The sequence below is a fragment of the Melozone crissalis genome, unplaced genomic scaffold, assembly GCF_028551555.1.
Source record: "Melozone crissalis strain CALT ecotype California unplaced genomic scaffold, PUWL_Pcris_2 ptg000016l_1, whole genome shotgun sequence".
Lineage (NCBI taxonomy): Eukaryota > Metazoa > Chordata > Aves > Passeriformes > Passerellidae > Melozone > Melozone crissalis.
Window position 1 is genome coordinate 24,010,106 of NW_026535794.1, and position 18,809 is coordinate 24,028,914.

The window sequence follows — 18,809 nt, forward strand, 5'->3', positions numbered from 1 at the left end:
GTGCTGTAAGGATGTGACAATAAACACAACCAGCTTCAGAAAGCTCCACCACGAACTGGTTCTGACCAAACCCAGGTGCTGACAACGCGGCCCCATTCCAAAAGCTGCCGGTCTAAGGCAGACGCCTCACCCAGGCTTCTCCCAGCACCGCCGACCCTTCCCGCCTCCGCAGGACCCGCCGGGAGGAGGCGAAGGGCGGCTCCCGCCGGGACTCCCGGCCGCGCCACCCCGGCCAGGGAGGAGGGAGGCCGGGGACATCGGAAGCCCCGCAGCGCTGCCTCGGCTCGGCACGGCCGGAGGACGACGAGCGGGAGGCGGCCCCGCGCCCCAGCATCTCCCGCCCCGCACCGCCCGGCCAGCCGGGAAACGCCCCCGAACTTCCCCGGCCGCGCCCAGAAGCCGCCGGGCAGCGGCCCCCGAGGGGCGCTCCCGCTGAATCCCCGCGGGGCGGGAGCGGCTCCCCCGCTCTGAGGACCGCCCCGGGACCGGGGTGAGCGAGGGCGCCCCGGCCCCGCTCCCTCCCTGCCTGCCTGCCTTGCCTTCCTCGGTGGCGCCTGCCGCCGCCTGCCCGCCGCATCCTCCCGCCGCGCCCGCCGCCCAGGCCCCGCGTCCCGGCCTGCTCCGCCCCGTCCCCGCCCCGCTCCCTCCCACGGCGCGGTGGATCCGCTTCCCGTCGGAGCCCCGCGGGCCTCGGCTGCCGATGAGTTTCCGGGTCGGCGGCCTGAACTTGTGTTGCCGCCGCCGGTTGTTGACCGCGGGCGGAGAAGGAGGGAGCAAGCCGGGGCCGCGGGCCGGGCCGGGAGCAGGAGGCGCGGCTGGCGGGCGGGGAGGCGCCGAGGCGGAGCGGCCGCCCGGGCCCACGGAGCGCCGCCGGCAGCAGCTCTCAGCGCCGCCGCCAAACAAAGAGGTAGCGAGCAGGCGGGAGCCGCAGAGCCGTGCCCGCGCCGGGGGCCCCGGCGAGCTGAGTGACAGCCCCGGCTGCCCGTGAGGCTCCCGCTGGAGCGGGCACTCCAGAGGGCGCCGTACCCGGAGTGGAGCGGCAGGGAGGAGCGGCCGCTGGGCACATGGAAGCTCTGAGTGGCGGGCGCGGAGGCGCCGGGAAGGGCCGGGGAGAGCCCCTGTGAGGAGCCGGTGAGTGCCCGCGGCGCTGAGCGAGGTTCGGGAGGGGGCTGCGGGAAGGCTCGGCCAGCGGAGCCCGCTCGCGGCTGAAGCCTGGAGGCTCCGCACATCGGGGCGTCGGCAGCGCCGCGCATCGCGGGGGGGCCGGCCCGGGAGGCGGCTCCGGGGGCGCCTCGGTGCCGTCGGCAGGCGAGGGGAGCGGGAGGAGGGAGCAGCCGGAGTGCGGAGGTAAACAAGCGGCAGGTTACCGAGGTTAGTGCACACGGGGCTGGCTGTGGGGAAAGGATGGCGGGAGCTGCGGGCTGCCGGGCCGGGGGATAGGGGGGAGAGAGGCCGCCTCCGGGCCGGGCTCTCGGCCGGCGGAGAGCACGGGGCTCGCCCGGGAACTGCCGGCTGTGGGGATCGGTGGCAGCTGCCCCGGGGCGGCCGGGACATTGGTAAAGTTTGGAGCTGCCCGATGGCCTGGCTTCAGCCAGGTCCCGCTGCTGGGCTCATGCCCGCCTTGTTCGGAGCCGGGCAATCCTGCCTGGAAGGCAGAAGCGAAAAACTGTGAGTGGTCAGAGTGGGAGCGTGTGCTGCGGGGCGAGCTGTGACAGTGACCTGGCTTCCTGCCTCGGTAACGCCGGCAGAGCAGCCCTCGAATGGATTTAACCGCTCGCCATCCCGGGGGTGTGGGGTTTTTCTGGTTTGGGGTTTTTTTTTTCTTCTTTTTTAACCCAGTGGAAAAAATTTAGTCTTGATATCGTAGCAGTTTTATGTAAGTAGCAGTATCCCTCTCCCAGGCATGTCTGAGCACATACTGGAAATTGTGCAACTTTTAAAAATTAATCCCTTAAATTCATGACTAGTCCGTCTACCTCTTATTTACTGTTCATATATTATGCAGAGGATATACAGAGTCACGAAAGCATTCTCGGCAGAGTAAAGAACTAATACTACAGCCTAAATTGTTTGCATGGATCCCTCCATTATGACTAACCGTCCTTGATTGCACCTTCTTTGAGTGCATTTCTGTGCTTTCCAGTTCCAGAAATGGAGCTTTAGTTGTAGCCATAACATCAATAATGTGCTGTAATTTAAGTACATTCACCAAAGAGAGAGACAGCTTTTGAGAGGATTTTGGCTGCAGAGGTTAGCAACGAGAAGAGACTCTCTGTCTTCCTTACATGTATGGCTGTTTTATCCTTACTTTCATCTTTTTGATTTTCAGTGTGAAGTGTGGTGGATTAATTTCTCTTTAATCTCTTTTGCGTACAGAGGAAAATTGCTCTTCTTCCTTGGGGGGGAAAACAGGCTTTAGTCATAAGGAAAGCAACAGCGTTTTTCAGCTACTTAGAACATGTGACTTGTTTCTACATAGAAGCAAATTGGTAGAATTTATAGCAACTTTTTTTTTTTTTTTTTGTGGATGTGGAAAGAGTAAATGCTTGTATTTACAAATCACAGAAGAGGCTTCTGAAAACTTTAATTCCAGGCTTTTCTGTGATCCTGTGCTCTGTCAATTCCTTCTTCAACAAATTTTACTTCAGTCCTTAATCAAAAGAATAATATATTTTAATTATACGGTCTATTATTCCTGAATTACAGTATTGCTATAAGTCTACTGAAAAGCTAAACAATGTTGGTGGTGCTCTGTATTCATGTATATATGCGTCAGCAGATTATTATGAATGAAGATTAATTTTAAAAGAAGGATTACAACAGTGGCACTCTAATAAAAGTAGCAATAGCCAAAGCCCAAAAGTTAGGCAAGTAAGTTTTTTGCAGTCCCTTTTATTTTTGCTCGTGCCATACACATCTAGATAGGACTAGGTATGTATGTATGTAAGTATATGATTTGGCTTATTGCCCAAAACATGGAGTTTCCTGGACATAGTTACAGATGGCATGTGAGTTTATATGTATCTCTTATGTGTTCCTATCTGGCCTACACACTTCAGAAAATTAAAGAAAACTAAGCATGTAAATATGAAAAGGAATGCCTTCTAAAGCTGTCAGCTTTTATTCAATGGAATAACTATAAAAATGGTTTTAGAAAAAGTCATTATGTTTTTGTTCACTGTATAAAAACCTTGCTAACACTATGGTTGTTTTATTCTGTGCTGAACAGTTTATCTCTCCTGGTCTGTGACATCTCTGCTGTGATTGCTTATCACCATGTTTCTTTTTGTTTCAGTAGTAGGGCTTTGTTTATTAATCATTAACTAGTTTGGCTCACAAGTTTTGTGATTTTTTTTTTTAATTTTTGTTTATTTGTGGGTTTTTAGGATCCTTTTGTGTATTGGGGGATATTTTTGTTGTGGTTTTTCTTGCATTGGGGGGTTGTTCATTTGTTTTTGAGGGGTTTTGTTTGTTGAATTTATTTTTGCTGTTCAGATGTCATGTAGTTACCGTTACCTGAGTAGTTCATTAACTTCTCCTTGGAATCTGATAACTAGAGGTTGCTGTTGGCAGTTGTCACTGTTGAAGTTTTGTCAGCTTTGCTAAGGTGACTCATGCCAGTAAGAGGGAAAATTGAGAAGCTGGAGGTTACTGATACGTGTGCTGAACCAGTTACGTTTCTAATCATATTACTGTGTTTGCATAATTGGTAATGACACATAGCAAAGACAGATCTGTTTTACTTGAAGAGCAGCCATGTGGAAATTCTGAAATGTTCAAAATGACATGGAAAATTCTGTTTTCAACATCATTATCATTAGGCAAGACTTTTACTGCTTTTGCTTCCTCATTCCAAAATACAGTACCAAGTAGTTTTCCATGGAGCATTATAGAAATCACACCTATGTATAAATTTTAGGGGGAAAGATTATTTCATGCAAGATTATATTACATTTTACATTGAAAGTTCAAGCCAGAGATGTCTAGCTAATGTTTAACAACTGTTGTTCATAACTGCTAAATGTCTTCCAGAAATATTGCAAACAAACACATTAGTCTTTGTCTGTGACAGTGGAAGGCCAAGTGCAAGGTCTCCATTTGGGTCAGGGCAACTCCTGGTATTGACAGAGGCTGGGGGCTGAAGGGGTTGAGAGCAGCCCTGCCAAGAACTCGAGAGTACCTTTGGATGAAAAACTGGACATAAGCTGGCAGTCTGCACTTGCAGCCCAGAAAGCCAGTTGTATCCCAGGCTGCATCAGAAGCAGCATGGCCAGCAGGGTGAGGGAGGGGATTCTGCCCCTCTGCTCTGCCCTGGTGGGAGAGACCCCAGCGGGGATGCTGCATCCAGCTTGGGGCCCCCAAACAGCAAAGACATGAACCTGTGGGAGCAGGTCTGGGGGAGGGACACAAACACAGAGCAGCTCTCCTGTTGCTGTTGACCTCATTTCAGGGAGACAGGGCACAACCTTTTAAGGAGCAAAAAAAAACTAGAACTTGATTTTATATATCCCTTTATATAGAGTTTTATAAACCCTCCTGTGTCTATGGTAACAAGCTGTCGTAGTAATTGGTCAGTTTTGGACAATGTGTTTATGCGTAAGAAAGGGTTGTTTGTGAGATACTGTTTTCATTCTTAAAGCTGAGACAGTTGGAATTATTGAAACAGGTGGAGGAAAAGAGCCTTAATCTGTAGAATTCTTTCTCAGGGAAACAAGTTGTTTTTTGCTGTTGCAGGCTGTTGTTTTCATGAGGAGCTGTTAGCTTTCCCCCAGCTGTGTCGGACTAGGATTGAGTTTGTGATGCCTTCTACAGGCCTGCTGTTTACAGCACACTTGCCTGTGGAGAAAGGCTGAGAGGGTTGGGTTGCTCACCTTGGAGAAGAAAAGGCTCTGAGGAGATACTGTTGCAACCTTTAGGTGTATAAAGGAAGCCCACAAGAAGGAGTTTTTACAGGAAAAGGAACAAGAGTTTTTAACTGTTTTAGATAAGGCAAACATTTCTTTTGACCTAAAGCTTATTTGTAGTACTACTAATATTCTTGAATTTTCTTTAAGGGGGTTTGTTGAACTTGCTCAAGAGAGATTTTCATTTGATGGTTTCTTTAGATTTGTATTATAAATGAGGTAAATTCTGAACTCTTCCTGTCTGAGGATAATTGCAGTTAAAGTATGGGATGGGTGGGAGTTTTCAAACAGCCATGTTACAGTGTTGCAAAGAAAGTTACTCTTGTAACTTTTACTGTTTAATTCTGTACCGACAAGGAAGAGCAGGGGACAAAATTAATCTTCTAAAAGCAAGGTATATATTTGGTGCATAAACTTACACCTAGAAATCAATGTTTGCACACAGCCTTCAGTATAGTAACATTATTCTTTGACAATAACTTAGTGTAGTTTATATATTACATAGTCACAACTGAGGCATTATATTACTAATTCTGTATAAAATAGTTTTTATGTGCAGGCTCCTATGTTGGAAAAGAATTCATTAAATTTCTTGAGGATTTTCCCTACTTAAAGGAGCTTCCCAGTGGCTTGTGATTACCATTTTGACACACCTGAAGAACTTGCAGTAAAGCTGATGTGGAAGACTCCCTATGCTTTCTGCCCAGCTGAGTGCAGTGACTTTAAGGGGTATGGGGCAATGATGACAAGTTCCTGCCCAATGCCATAGAGGTGTGTCTCTTCTGTGGCTGCCTTACCTTCCCAAATGCCCTTACGTAATACTTAAGAGCCTCTGCATGTGAAACCAGCAACAAGGATGATGGTTCATCTAGCTTGGTGCTGCCAAGGTTCACTTGACCTGTACCCTGCATCAAATCTGCTCCCACAAAGCAAAAAGGGTGGCTCATTGTCACAGGAGACTCCCTTCTGAAGGGAGCAGAAGGCTCAAAGAGAAGGACTCACTTCTCAGGGAAGTCTCTTGCTTCCCTGAGACCTGGGTTAAAGATGTGGGGAGAAAGTGTCCTATCCTGGTATGACACTCAGACTAATATCCATTATGGATTTTATTCTTTTTTCAGGTAGTCAGCTGTGAAGTTGTAACAAGAAGTATGAGGGCAATGAATAGAGACTTCAGGGGCTGGGTTAAGGCGTGAGGAGCACAAGTAGTGTGCTTCTCTGTCCTTCCAGTTGCAGGGAATGATGACGATGTTGCCAGGCCTTCTGGTGACAGCCGTGTACACCTCAAAGGGAGAAAAATATCTTTGCACAGGAGTTAGAAGGGCTCATTAGAAAAGCTTAAACTAGACTTGAAGGGAGAAACTGATAAAACCAGGCTCACTAGAGATAAGCCTGGGGGCAGCACACCCATGTTTGAGGGACGGTGTGCTAGTGATGTCTTTTGATCTTCCATTTCAGTGAAAACAGGGAATAAAGATTCATGTGGCAGCAAAGACCAGTAGTTATCCATGTGTTAGAAACCACAGTAGCATCTGAGATTGGTCATACAGGAATTAGGACTTCTTCCCCAAAAAAGGTGGTGGTATAAATAGCCTGACTGGAGTGCTTCTGCTCCAGTGCATGCAGCACAGGCAACAAACAGGAGGAGCTGGAAGCCATTGTGCAGCAGGAAAATTATGGTATAATTGTCATTAAGGAAACTGGTCATTGTGTGATGACTCACAACTGGAGGGCTGCAGTGGATGGCTGTAAACTCTTCAGAAGGGACAGGCAAGGAGGGAGAAGCAGTGGAATTGCCCTGTGTTTTAGGGAGTGCTGGGATTCTCTAGAGCTTAATTGTGGTGCCAATAGGGTTGTTGATGGGTGAGAATCAGTGGTAAGGCCAGCAGTGCAGATATCCTGGTTGGGAGTCTCTTACATCTAGCCAGCTTGCAGAGGCAGACAAAATATTCTCTGAGCAGCTGTGACAAGTTTTACTATCCCTAGTCCTTGTTCTCCTGGGGAACTTCAAATCTCCAGCTGTCTCATGGAAGTACAATGCAGTAGAGAGGAAACAGTCTAGAGGAAGCATGTCCCTGAGTCTGGAAGAGAACTTCCTGACACAGTTGGCGAGTAAGGCAGCTAGGGAATGTGTCCTGCTGGACTCACTGTTCACAAACAGAGAAGCACTTGTGGGTGATGTGATGATTGGAGACTCTTGGGCACAGTGATTGTGGAATTACAGAGTCTTCAATTCTTGGAGAAGTAAGGAGGGAGTCAGCAGAGCTGTTACCTTGGACTTCTGGAGGGCAGACCAGCGTATTGAGGAGACTGGTTGAAAAACTTTTGGGAGGCATTCCTAAAAGGAAGAGAAGTCCAGGGAGGATAGACATTTTTGAATAAAGAAATCCTAGAAGTGCAGAAGCAGGCTGTCCCCATTTGCCTAAAGAAGAGCTGTTGGGCAAGAAGACCAGCCTGACTGAACAGTGTTCTGGTTTGAGATCAGGAGAAACTGGAGAGTCTGTGGCCTCTGGAAGAATGGGCCAGCAGCTCAGGAGGACTACAAGGATATCATGACGTTATCCAGGGAGAAAATTAGAAGGGCCAATCAGAACTTAATCTGGCTACTGCTGTAAAAGTTGATAAAAAGTGTTTCTATTAATATACCAGTAACAAAAGGAAGGCCTAAGAGATTGCTCATCCTTTATTGGATAAGAGGGCAAACAAAGTGACAAAAGATAAGGAAAGAGGCTGAGGTACTTAAAGCCTTCTTTTCCTCAGTTTTTAATAGCATGACCAGCTGTTCTCTGGGTACCCAGTGCCCTGAGCTGGAATAAAGGGATGAGGAGCACAATGAAGGCCCTGTAATCCAAAGGGAAAGGGTCAGAGATATTCTATGCCACTGGAACACTCTCAAGTCTATGAGGCTGGGTGGGATCCACCCAAGGGTACTGATGGCACTGACAGAAGCGCTTACTGAACCACTTTCCATAATTTACCAGCAATCCTGGTTAATGGTGGAGGTCCCAGGTGACTGGAGATTAGCAAATGTGGCAGTCTTGTACAAGAAGGGTTGGAAGGAGGATCTGGAGAGCTGCAGGCCTGTCAGTGTGACCTCAGGGCCAGGGAATGTCATGGAGCAGATCATCTTGAGAGCCATGCCATGGCACATACAGGACAGCCAGGGGTTTTTGAAAGCCAGGTCCTGCTAGACCAAGCTTATCTTCTTGGACAGAGTAACCTGGTTAGTGGATATGTAAAAGGCTGCAGAAGGTGTCTCCCTAGACCTCAGTAAAGCCTTTGACACCATTTCTCACAGCATTCTCCTGGAGAAACTGTTTCCACTGGCATACTCTTCTCTGGGCAGAAAACAGTATGTGGATGTCCAGGCTCCCAGAGTGATGGTGAATAGTTACATCCACTTGGTGGCTGTCACTAGTGTTCCCCAAGGCTCCCTGTTGTGGTCTGTCCGATTGAATGTCTTCACTGGTGATCTGGAAGAGGGGATCCAGTGCAACTTAGTCAGCAAGCTGTGTGAGTGCTGCTCTGCTGGAGGGTAGGAAGGCTCTGCAGCAGGATCTGGACAAGCTGTATCGATGGCTGAGGCCAGTGGTATGAGGTTCAGCAAGGGTGAGAGCTGGATCCTGCCCTTGGGTCACAGCAGCCCTGTGGAGCACTACAGGCATGGCATGAGTGCTGGGAAGCTGCCTGCCAGAAAAGAACCTGGGGCTTTGGTCAGCAGCATGTCAGCTAGGGGTAGCCTGTGATATAACTTAGTGGAAAAGCGATAAAAATTATTGTGTCTAATTGTGAAAATTCTTACACAGTTTAATTTTTATGGTAACGGTCTTAATTGAAATAATTACTTTTGTAAAATGTCCTATAGGGATGTTAGTAATCTCTCACTTCCACCTTCCCATCCCCACCTTCCTTGAGGAAAGATGTAGTTCTGGAGGTTTCAAAGCTTTTTGGGGGAAAATACACTTAATGTATAATGCTAATTATATATGTTTTAATGGCATTTTTCTTGACTGGTTTATATGGCCTCTGATCAATTGTGATTAAATGGACATAAGTTGGAAACTGATTCTCTGCCACAGGTACTTCACCTGATGATCACTTTTCCTGGAATTTAGCATAGAGAAAATAATTAGATTTTCCTAGTTTATAATTCTGCTTTTTAAACAAGCCCTGCTTGTTCTTACAGCAGGTACTTTAGGAGATGGTAGGAACATTGTGTCCTGGTTTTGACCTTGGTTGTAAATTACTACAAATGAAATAAGTTTGAGGAGAAAATTCTATTTGATATTTATTACTTTTAGTCCACTTAAAATTTCTGCTTCAGGGAAGTTCAATAGATGTTAGTTGAGATAAGCAATGCCCCCCCTGCCCTTTTATATCAAATGGATTTCTGAGAGGAATTTTTGATGACAAAGTTATAAATGGTATATTTGTTACAGGTATTGTGGTACAAAATGGCACAAAAATGTTGTGTAGAAACTCAAAACTGACTGTATTAAAAAAAACCCAATAGTATATTTTTTTAGGATGCTCAGATGAAGCACTGCTGATGATGATTGAAATGTTATAAACCAGTCTTTGGAGAAATAGCTGAAAAACTATGAGAAAATGTCATGATACATACTTGTCAATGTTTTTGCAAATAAAATACATCAAATACTGGTACTATTCAAATTTATTGTAGACTTAAGAATAGGAATTGTAGGACAGTTGTAGTTTATTAATGAACTCTTCTCTCTACGAAGGGTTTGGCTGTTGCTGTACTGTTGTGATATGCAGTTGTGTGTTTTTCTTTGTATTTCTGTTAGTTACGTTGTGTGTAAGATGTGCAAGGCTGGATGCACAAATCAGGACTAATTTTTGACAGTAGCAACCTGTAAATGTTGTTGCAATGGAATTTTCCCCATAAGTATTTTTTTTTCTCATTAAGGAAAAAAATATTATTTATTTTTTGCCTCTGTAAATTACTTGCAGAATTGTCATTTTTTTTTAGCATTTTTTATTTTTTAATCCAGGTGGCTCTGTTGTGTTTTAGATCTCTAAGCAATTGAGGGACAAGCAAATGTGTTCATCTCTGTTTATCTCTCCTATGTTGAAGGACTACAGATAGACATGTAGAAATGTTCTGGCAGAGTAGAGCCCAGAAAATAAATTGTTAATTTCTTGAATGAAAAATGGTGAATCTCATCAATGTTGTGAAGAAACTGCAGAAATATGTACTTACTAAACTATGAAGACCAAAGTTCCAGCTGCACTAATAATGCAGGTTATACATTTTAAAATTCTTCATAGACTGATGGAGTTATCTATATATCCATAGATTGGGGATTTTGATGTTTTAAAGCTCAAATCTTGAGATCCAGCTGCATAGCAGACTTCATGATAGCGAAACACTATCATGTTCTTCAGCAATGATCCGGCACATTTATTCTGTAGAAATAGATCTACTGCAAAATTGTACTAGCAAATAATCTAGGTCTGTGAAGCATTGTGAGTTAGAATATTTAAGACAAAGCATTTGTTCTTTCTGAAAGAATTCCTGTTACTTGCATTCCCTGAAAGTTTGTGTATGGAAGTACACAGCCTGCAGTACTGAGACATTACTAACAGCTCTGTAGCTTATTGCAGTATAAATATACAATGGCTGTTAATTTAGGCCCTTTTCCCAGACTTCTTGAGAGTCACTGACACAGATACTTTGTGTATTTAGTTCTCCATATTTAGAAGGATGTGTTGGAGAGAAATCTTTCATTGGAGCTATTTCAGTGAGTCACCAAGTGCAAACTGCCCATTAAAAAAAAATACTGAAGAGGTTTTATTTGGTGACTTGTGCGTTGAAGTACAAGTTCTTTGTAACATCCCATTTACCAACCTGTTAATTAGTTAAAATCAAACTGCATGGAAGTCCTTTATCCTTTTCAGGACATGATAATTAGTATTCAGTAAAATTAAGTAGTTCAGCTTTGCATTTATGATATTAATTAACTACCTGGATGAGGTGATGGAGTGCACTGTCAGCAAGCTTGCTGATGACACCAAAGTTATGTGGGCTGGAGGGCAGGGCTGCTCCTCTGAGAGACCTTGACAGGCTGGAGAAATGGGCTGACAAGAACCCTGGGGTTGGTGTTCAGCACAATGTGAACACAGGAACAGAATAACTCTGCACAGGAGAACAGGCTGGGAGCTGATGGCTGGAGAGCGGCATCGCAGCAAACAACGTCACTTTGCTGCTGGACACTGGGCTCAATGTGAGTCAGCAAGGTACCTTTGAGCAAGCCAGTCTCTGGGAGAAGTGAGTATTTCTGTCAGCTTGACATTTGTGTGACGGCATCAAAAACAGTGTCTGGTTTTGTGCTTCTTGGTTAGGAGAGGAGCTGACGTTCTGAAGCAGGCCTAGAGGAAGACTGCCAGGATAATTAGGGTACAGAAGCACATAATGTAAGAAGAAAAGCTGGAACAGCTGAGTGTCCTCTGTTCAAAGGAGACTAGGGCAGTGGATCTTGTTTTCAGTTAATGGGAGGGTACAGAAAATACAGAACCAGACTCTTCTTGGAGCAGCTTGGTGATAGGGCTAGAGACGACCGAAGAAGTTGAAGCAAGGGATGTTCCAATTAGACATTAGGAAAAATGATCATTATTGAGGTGGTCAGATGTTGGGATAAATAGTCTGAAGAGGCTGTAGGGTATCCACACTTGGAGATACTCTGAACTTCAGTGAGAATGGCATTGAGGAGCCTTTGAAGCTCTAAGAATTGCCTTGAGTAAAGGATAGAAGCTGTTGACCTCCAGAGGTTCCTTCTAATGTAAATAAGTGCTTGCTCCATGTCTCATGATACGGTTGCACAAGTGTTTTCTTCCTCCTCTGCATACAACTGGTTCTGACCCAGCTGATGTGTTTGGCCCAGAGAGCTGTGGAGTTCTGTAGAAGAGAACAATATTGCCATCTTAAATAAACAGTACTATATGGCTCAAACCCTGATTTTTAACCTGACTTCTGTGTAGTCAAAGATTTTAAGTGATCAGTTTAATGTTTTGAATTTTCACGTGTCTGTCATGAAATAGACTAATCCTTAATGAGATATTTTTCCAGAGTGTTGGATGTCAGGCATTTTTTCCTGTAATATGGCTTACTATTAGTAGAAGTAGAGCAATTACTGGTGCATTCTTTCAGGCAATGAAATAAATTAATAATTGTAATTGTAATACTGGCTTATTCTGGGTTTTATTTGTTTGTTGAGGTTGGGTATTTTTTGTGTGGTTGGTTTGTTTGGGTTTTTTTTCCCCCCCAAAATTCATGAATTCAGACTTTCTCAATAAGCAAGCTGCTTTAAGTTTATAAGTACTCGCTTAATAAAGAAAGTTTATTATTACTTAACTAGAAAGTTAAATTCACTTGTCTGGAATAGGAGTTAGACAGGCATGTTCTAGTATAAAATATTTTGTTGTGACCTTTAATTAAAAAGGGATAATTTGGTTTAGTCTTTGTTACTCTGGATGTATTTGCAATGTAAAGTGTGCAAACCCTAATAAAACAGTCACATTATTTTACTATAAATGTGATGTAAGTTGCCTCTTGATTTGTCTTTATTTCATAGTAATACCTTTTAAGTTCATTCAGAAATCCTGGGGTTTTTTGCTGCATGTATTTTGCTTCATGTATATATGAGTAAGAAATCAATACAGATTACCAGAGTTTTGAAATAAGTCCTTAAGAAGATGATTGGTTAACTTTTTTATCCCTCCCTCCTCTTCTAGCTATGTGTATAATTTTCTACTATATAAATAGATGATGAAGACAATGAGTCAAATTTCTGTTTAATTAGTCACAAGCCTGAAAAGTATACTGAATAAATTTCAGTTTTAAGTTGTGGTATTAGGGTAGCTGTGAAGAGTTACTGATAATTATGTCCTTCATTATTTTGGAAATATACAAATGTTCTCAATTTTAGAATCTACTCATGAGTGCAAGGGAAGAAATCCTACAATCCAAATTCATGTATTTTTTGGGAATAACTTCTGTATGAATAATATAATTTCTAGGAAAACCAAACAGCATTTTCTGTGAATCTTCAGCATGTTTTAGCTTCTTCAAAGGAATGATGACATTCAGATCAAAGCTCACTGGGTTAGTGCTAAATGGAGGTGTTCAAAAAAGTTTTTTGAAACATAAAACCTCAGTATGAACTTTGAACAGAAAAATATTCTTGAAACAGTCTGCCCATGGCTTACTGTGAAACTAAATCCTTTCACATTCCTAAAAGCCAGACAGTCCACCCTAATCATGCCTTGCTTTAGTTACTGTATACTTTATTTTCCCCAGTACTGCCTGAGTCTGCTTACTGTAACTCTGATGATTCCTGTTCTCTTTCTAAACTGCCCACCTCACTGCTGTATCCAAACAGCTGAGGGCACACCAGAAATGTTCTGATGCAATAATTGTATATTGTGGCCCCAGTTCCCTACAGTTGAGGGATAACAAATCATTTTTACTTAAATCTGCTACATTCTATGAAATGAAAGTGGCTTTAAAATCTATCCACACAGAGTTGAAGATATGAGAGCAGTATTCTGTTTTCAAAATTGATTCAATGAGATATGAGGCTTCAAAATGCAAAGTTTTGGGCTTTTAAAAATACAGTTTGCCATTCTAATTGATTAGGAAATAAGATTTCCATATCACTCAGACACTTGATTACATCCTGAAAAAATGAGCAAGCTTTTGCATAGGTGGAGTATATGCCTTTTAGAGTAGGTGGTTTCATCATCCCTGTTTCCTGGAACATTCCAGCCTCATGCCTTTCTATTGCAACACAATCAGTTTTCATGCAAACCACTCAGACCTTTGAAAAGGGAGTCTCTTTTCTTTATTTCCTCTCTTTATAGAAGTATATTTTGATTACTGTATATTGTTCGTTATGGCTGGTTTCTAAGCGGTTAGATGCTTGCTTCAGAGATACTTCTTACTTTATAACAAATAGTCTTCCATTTCTCTCATTTCTGGTCTATTGCTTTTTTTGCCTTCTGTATTTTCTAGAGAGTAGTTTAGTGCAATTGAAACATCCTTCTTGCTGTGCAGGGTGCTGTATGAGTACATAGAGTGATACCAGAGTAGATTTTTAAAGCTGTTTGTGCCTGTTGGAATTTTCAGAAGACCTTAGAACTGAAATCCTCTAATGAATATTTCAACCCTACTAATAAAGTATTGTTTCTTCATGTCTAGCAGCAATTGAAAAATCAACTCCATGGATTTTTCCTCCCAGCAAGCTTTGAGTATATTATGAAATATGATGCAACAGGATTAACATTATAGGGGGGAAGGAAGATACTATTCTTAAACATCTCTCTTTCCCAAAGTGCAGGTGGAGAGGGACTAAATTAGATATATTTCTCATCTCTCTGCCCTTCAAGACTGTATTTGTTCAAAAAGCTTTGTGCTAGTTTAGTAGACTTTGTTCTCACTGGAGTCCTGCTGAGCCCCTGCAGCTACACTAAACCTTTTTCACCAATACCTGCTTTTTGACTGTCAGGGCTTGAATTTTTCCCTTTAGTAAATGCAAGCACACCTTTGTCCTTTCACTGCCTGTTTGAGAGGGATTGTAGTTGTCTTTCCACACAGGTCTTGCTTGCGTAGTGTCAGACATCTGAACAGCATCAGCTGCTGCTATTAACAATCATGTGAGGTTTTGCTTTGTGAAATTAAACTGGACTCAGACAGGGGTACCTGTTTTGCTGACATTTTTGTAAAGGGCTGAGGTGAAGTTGCCATATCAGTTATTTGTTGTGAGTTTGTGTCCTATATAATTTGATACTCTTTTGTACACTGCCCACCGTGGGTTTTTGCAGGCTTAGGTGCAGTTTGCAGCAGCCAGTGCTCTATTTGGTACTGTGATGCCTGCTCTGCAGTCTCCCACTCCACCCAGCAACATCTTCTAGTTCATGCTCCATCCATTATCCCTTTCTGAGTGTATGGCTGCTGTCAGAGTAACAGCTGATAAAATAATGCTTGACTACAAAAGAAATTTCATGAAAACTGTTTGACTGTAGCTAATGCAGTGGTACTGCCTCGCCTCTAGCACCCAGCCATGGGCTTTGCACAGTTTGCACATTGGTGGTGCTTCTGCCTCTGTCTGCACTTCAGTATGAGTAAACACTGTTTTGAAAGTATTTCCACTCCATACAGTATGCACTGGTACAAATGGTCCTGCCTTCCTATCACTGCTGCCATGCTCTGACTGTTTGGACCATCAGTATCCAGAAAGAAAACCCAGAAGAGGGAATTAATCTGAGTCAGATCTATTCTGCTTCTCAGTCACCAAAATAAACCAGCAAGGGAAATTGTGGAAATATGGATGAACCGAGGGGGTGGATCAGAAACAAAAAGGGCAGTATCAGCTCTGGTGTCAATTAAAACCACTTAAGAAACTACAGTGTAAGTTTCTCAAGCAACATTTGTGTCACCAAAAGATACTGGAGGCAGATCTCCAGCTTGCTTAAGTGCATGCTTCATAGTAACTATAAAAATTACTTTCTAAATTCTGAAGCTTTCAGCGAAGTCTGATAGAGGTCCCACACTGCTCTGGGCAGGGAAGTGAGTCCCGGGGAGGAGAGCAACCCAAGAGAATAAGTAGTATAAAGGAAAAAGAAATGCAATTTTTTGTGGCTTTTTTCTGGTGGAGAGTGGGGGTTGGGCATGTTCTCTTGTAGTGCCTTTTGCTTTACAAGCAGAAAAAACTATTCTTAAATAAGTACCTGTGTGTTACATTGGCACTGGAGCAGGTTTTTCATAAGGCAGTCACCAAGGGGTTCCTGAGCATCACAGCTCTGCAAGCTGCTGAGACTAATACAGCTGGTTCCCCCAGCTTCTGTCTCGTCTGCCACTGCTTGTCTTTGCTCCTGCAAATCTCAGCAACTGGCTGTGGGATTTTTCTTTTAACAAATTGTATATTCTTGGACCTACCCCAGTGGATTTCTGTCTCATTTTTGGACAGCCAATATAAGTTTGCTAGTACTAGTAAATGCCGGATTGATGATTGAACTTTTCCTAGGCATAGGTCAGGCTGTGCAAGAACTGCTTCATGAGTCATGGTAGAGGAGGCTGAATGGGCTTGTCAAGCTGAAAAACTTGCTGACTTAACAGGCAGCAGTAAACTCGCTCTTCTACATCAGCAGGCTGGATTCCATAGTCTCAGGTGGCCGTGCACCATCTTGGGCTGGATATCTGCTGTCACTGCTTTGTAGTTGCGTTTGGTAGACTTTAAAGCCTTCCCTTCTGTGGGGAGGCAGTCTAGCTGTGGAGGCAGCAGGGAGGGAATGCTGTCCCAGTCCCAGCAGCACCACCACAGCAGGGAAAGCCCATGTGCAGGTGTCCTCTGTGACTTTGTGAGCGGCATTCGGAAATAGCGCTGGCTGAGAGCCTCCTGTGCAGTGTCACTGACACCTCCTGCCTCAGGAGGGTGACCTGGATCTTTCTGTTCTGCAGGACCTCCCTGTCTCATGTAGCAGGAAATAAGGGACACAGAGGTCCTAAAAGTCACCTTACCTAACCAGAAGTACCAGATCCATGGGTGAGGTAGCTGTGCTTCAGCACTCTCAGTCATTCTTTTCTTATGACTCTGGGAACTCTGTGAAGCAGATGTGGATGGAACAGAGGCAGTCATGAACATAAACTGTGTGAACTCCCCATTATGTATTTTGATAGTAGCTGGAGATGTGAGCAAGGAGTATTAGAAACAAAGGGAATATAGGTCTAGTGAATGCTGCTTTTCAGATTGCTTGCTTGCTGGCACAGTAACCGTCTGTAAACAAAGGTAAGGCAGCAGTTTTCCATGAAAAACCCCAAACAACAGAAACATCCGACCAATATCTGGGCAATATACAGGGGTCAATGTGTGGGCAAGGCATCAGAGAACCTTGGGTACTGGATACCGAGCCAAAAGCTTTTGCTTAGGAGGGAGGCATTACCCATGTGACCATTAGCAATCTGAGATTGAACAGATGTGAATCTGGTACCTCAGGTGATCTGGTTCTATGACAGTCCAGAATAACTGCCAATTACAATCTAAACCTTTTTATAATGGATTCCCCTTTTTTAGGCTGCAGTATTCTAGTTCAAAGTAAAAAAATTGAAATATCATATTGGGAAAGTTGATTAAATGCTATGCAAGGGTTTTCTATGAGGTGTCTCCTTGTTCTTCCCCAGGAAACATAAAGTGAAGAGCAGTAAAGAGAGTGACAAGCTTTACAGACAACAGAAGCTCTTGAGAACAGTAAAATTGGTGGAAGAGAGGCAGTTTTGGGAGGAAGTTTCCTTTTATTTATTGTTGCAGTGAAGTAGAGAGGAGTAAAAAGAAGCAAGGTCTGCATATGTGATATTTTGAACTTTGCCAGAGCAAGACTGCTTATGCTTTCCTCTCTCCTTCATAGCATCTAGCTATAGTCTTTCCTTGATAATTAATTCAGCATTTCTGAGAGAAAGGTGTCTTTCACGAGAAAATGGAGAGGGAAGTCTAAAATAATTCAACGTTCTTAAATGACAGAATATCACTATTCCATCTCAATGTAAAAAAATATTTTGGATGCACTTTAGAGGTTTCCTGCATTCTGGCTGGAAACCTCTAGCAAGGTAAAAGGAGTTTAGCAGACATCATCCCATAATCAAGTATCATTTGCCAAGGTACTTGGTGATGAGAGCCAGGGTCTGATTTTGTAGGTCTAATCTCATAACCGACAGTCTGTGTTGAATCTTGGGGAGAAACTATGAAAATTCTGGTTTGGGTTATTTTTTCAGTGCAAATATTATTTTCTTTAGAAAATAATATTTTCTTTGTTAATTAAATCTGTGCAGCCCCTCTGCATTTTGTCATATTTAGCCTCTCTCTTAAGAACTTAATTTTGTGACTGATTACTGGAGAGGGGTTAACATGATGCAATTTTTAAAAAATTCCAAGACAGGCTTGTTGGACAACAGATGCCTTAAGCTGTTCCTGGAATATTAGTAGAAATGATGTAATATGATGTAATAATTAGCAGACATGTCGATAAATGTGATGTCCTGAGGATCTGTCAATCTAATACCATAATGAAAAATCTGATCTCACAAACTTACTTAAATTCTTTTAAGAAGTTGGCAAAATACATTTGTATAATCTGGTTGAATTTTCAAGTGTTGTATCCCATGATCCCTTACTTAGAAGTCTTAAACAATCCAAACAGCTTTGGGAAAGAGCAAGGATCCATTGCATGCAGAAGTGATTGGTCTAAAGATGGTTATGGATATGGGTGGAAATAAAGAGACAGTTTTCACAGTGGTGGAAGGTTACTGATAGAATCCCATGTAGATCAGTGCTAGGACCTCTGCTGTTGCATGTGAGGATGAATAATATTAAAAAGATGGTAATCAGTGATTACTACAAACAGGGCCCACTGCAAAAGTATTTTATGAGACACAGTGGTGGATATAAAATTCAATATAGCTAAAGCTGAAAGAGTCATATGGTTGGGGGAAAGAAAAGGGTCCTAAATTTATATAGAATATTATCCTCTTAATTATTACAGTTCATAAACAAGATCTCAAGGTTATAATAAAACTCTGAAGAAAATTAGCTTAGTCCTTAGTATCATTCCAAAAAAGTAAATGAAGTGTCAAAATAGAAGCTATGCTGCCGTGATGTGAATCCATTCATTTTGCATGTCCTAAATTAAAAAGATGTTAGTGGCATTGGAAATAGATCAGAAAAAGCAGAAATAATCCAAAAAATGGCACAGAATCCACTTCTTCAGAATCAGGGCTAATCAATCTGTAAAAGAGCAAAAGATTTGTATGATGTAAGGGTGATCACCTACAGAAGGTGAAAATCTCTAAAACCACAAGTGGAATGGAGAGAGCAAATATGGAAAGTTTCTTTGCTG

The 18,809-nt window shown here is 43.2% G+C and overlaps 1 protein-coding gene across 5 annotated transcripts in view; it reads left to right on the forward strand.

Annotated features, from left to right (window-relative positions):
- Positions 1 to 857: 857 nt before the first annotated feature.
- Positions 858 to 18,809, forward strand: part of ANKIB1 (ankyrin repeat and IBR domain containing 1) — an 89,006-nt gene continuing 71,054 nt past the window's right edge. For 3 of the 5 annotated variants that reach the window (XM_054273451.1, XM_054273456.1, XM_054273455.1), the window contains exon 1: positions 858 to 1,131. The gene's annotated coding sequence lies outside the window, so the exon portion shown is untranslated. Of the gene's footprint in view, positions 1,132 to 1,305; positions 1,372 to 1,649; positions 1,669 to 18,809 lie in introns of those variants that run through there. The other 2 variants (XM_054273452.1, XM_054273454.1) reach the window with 2 other exon arrangements.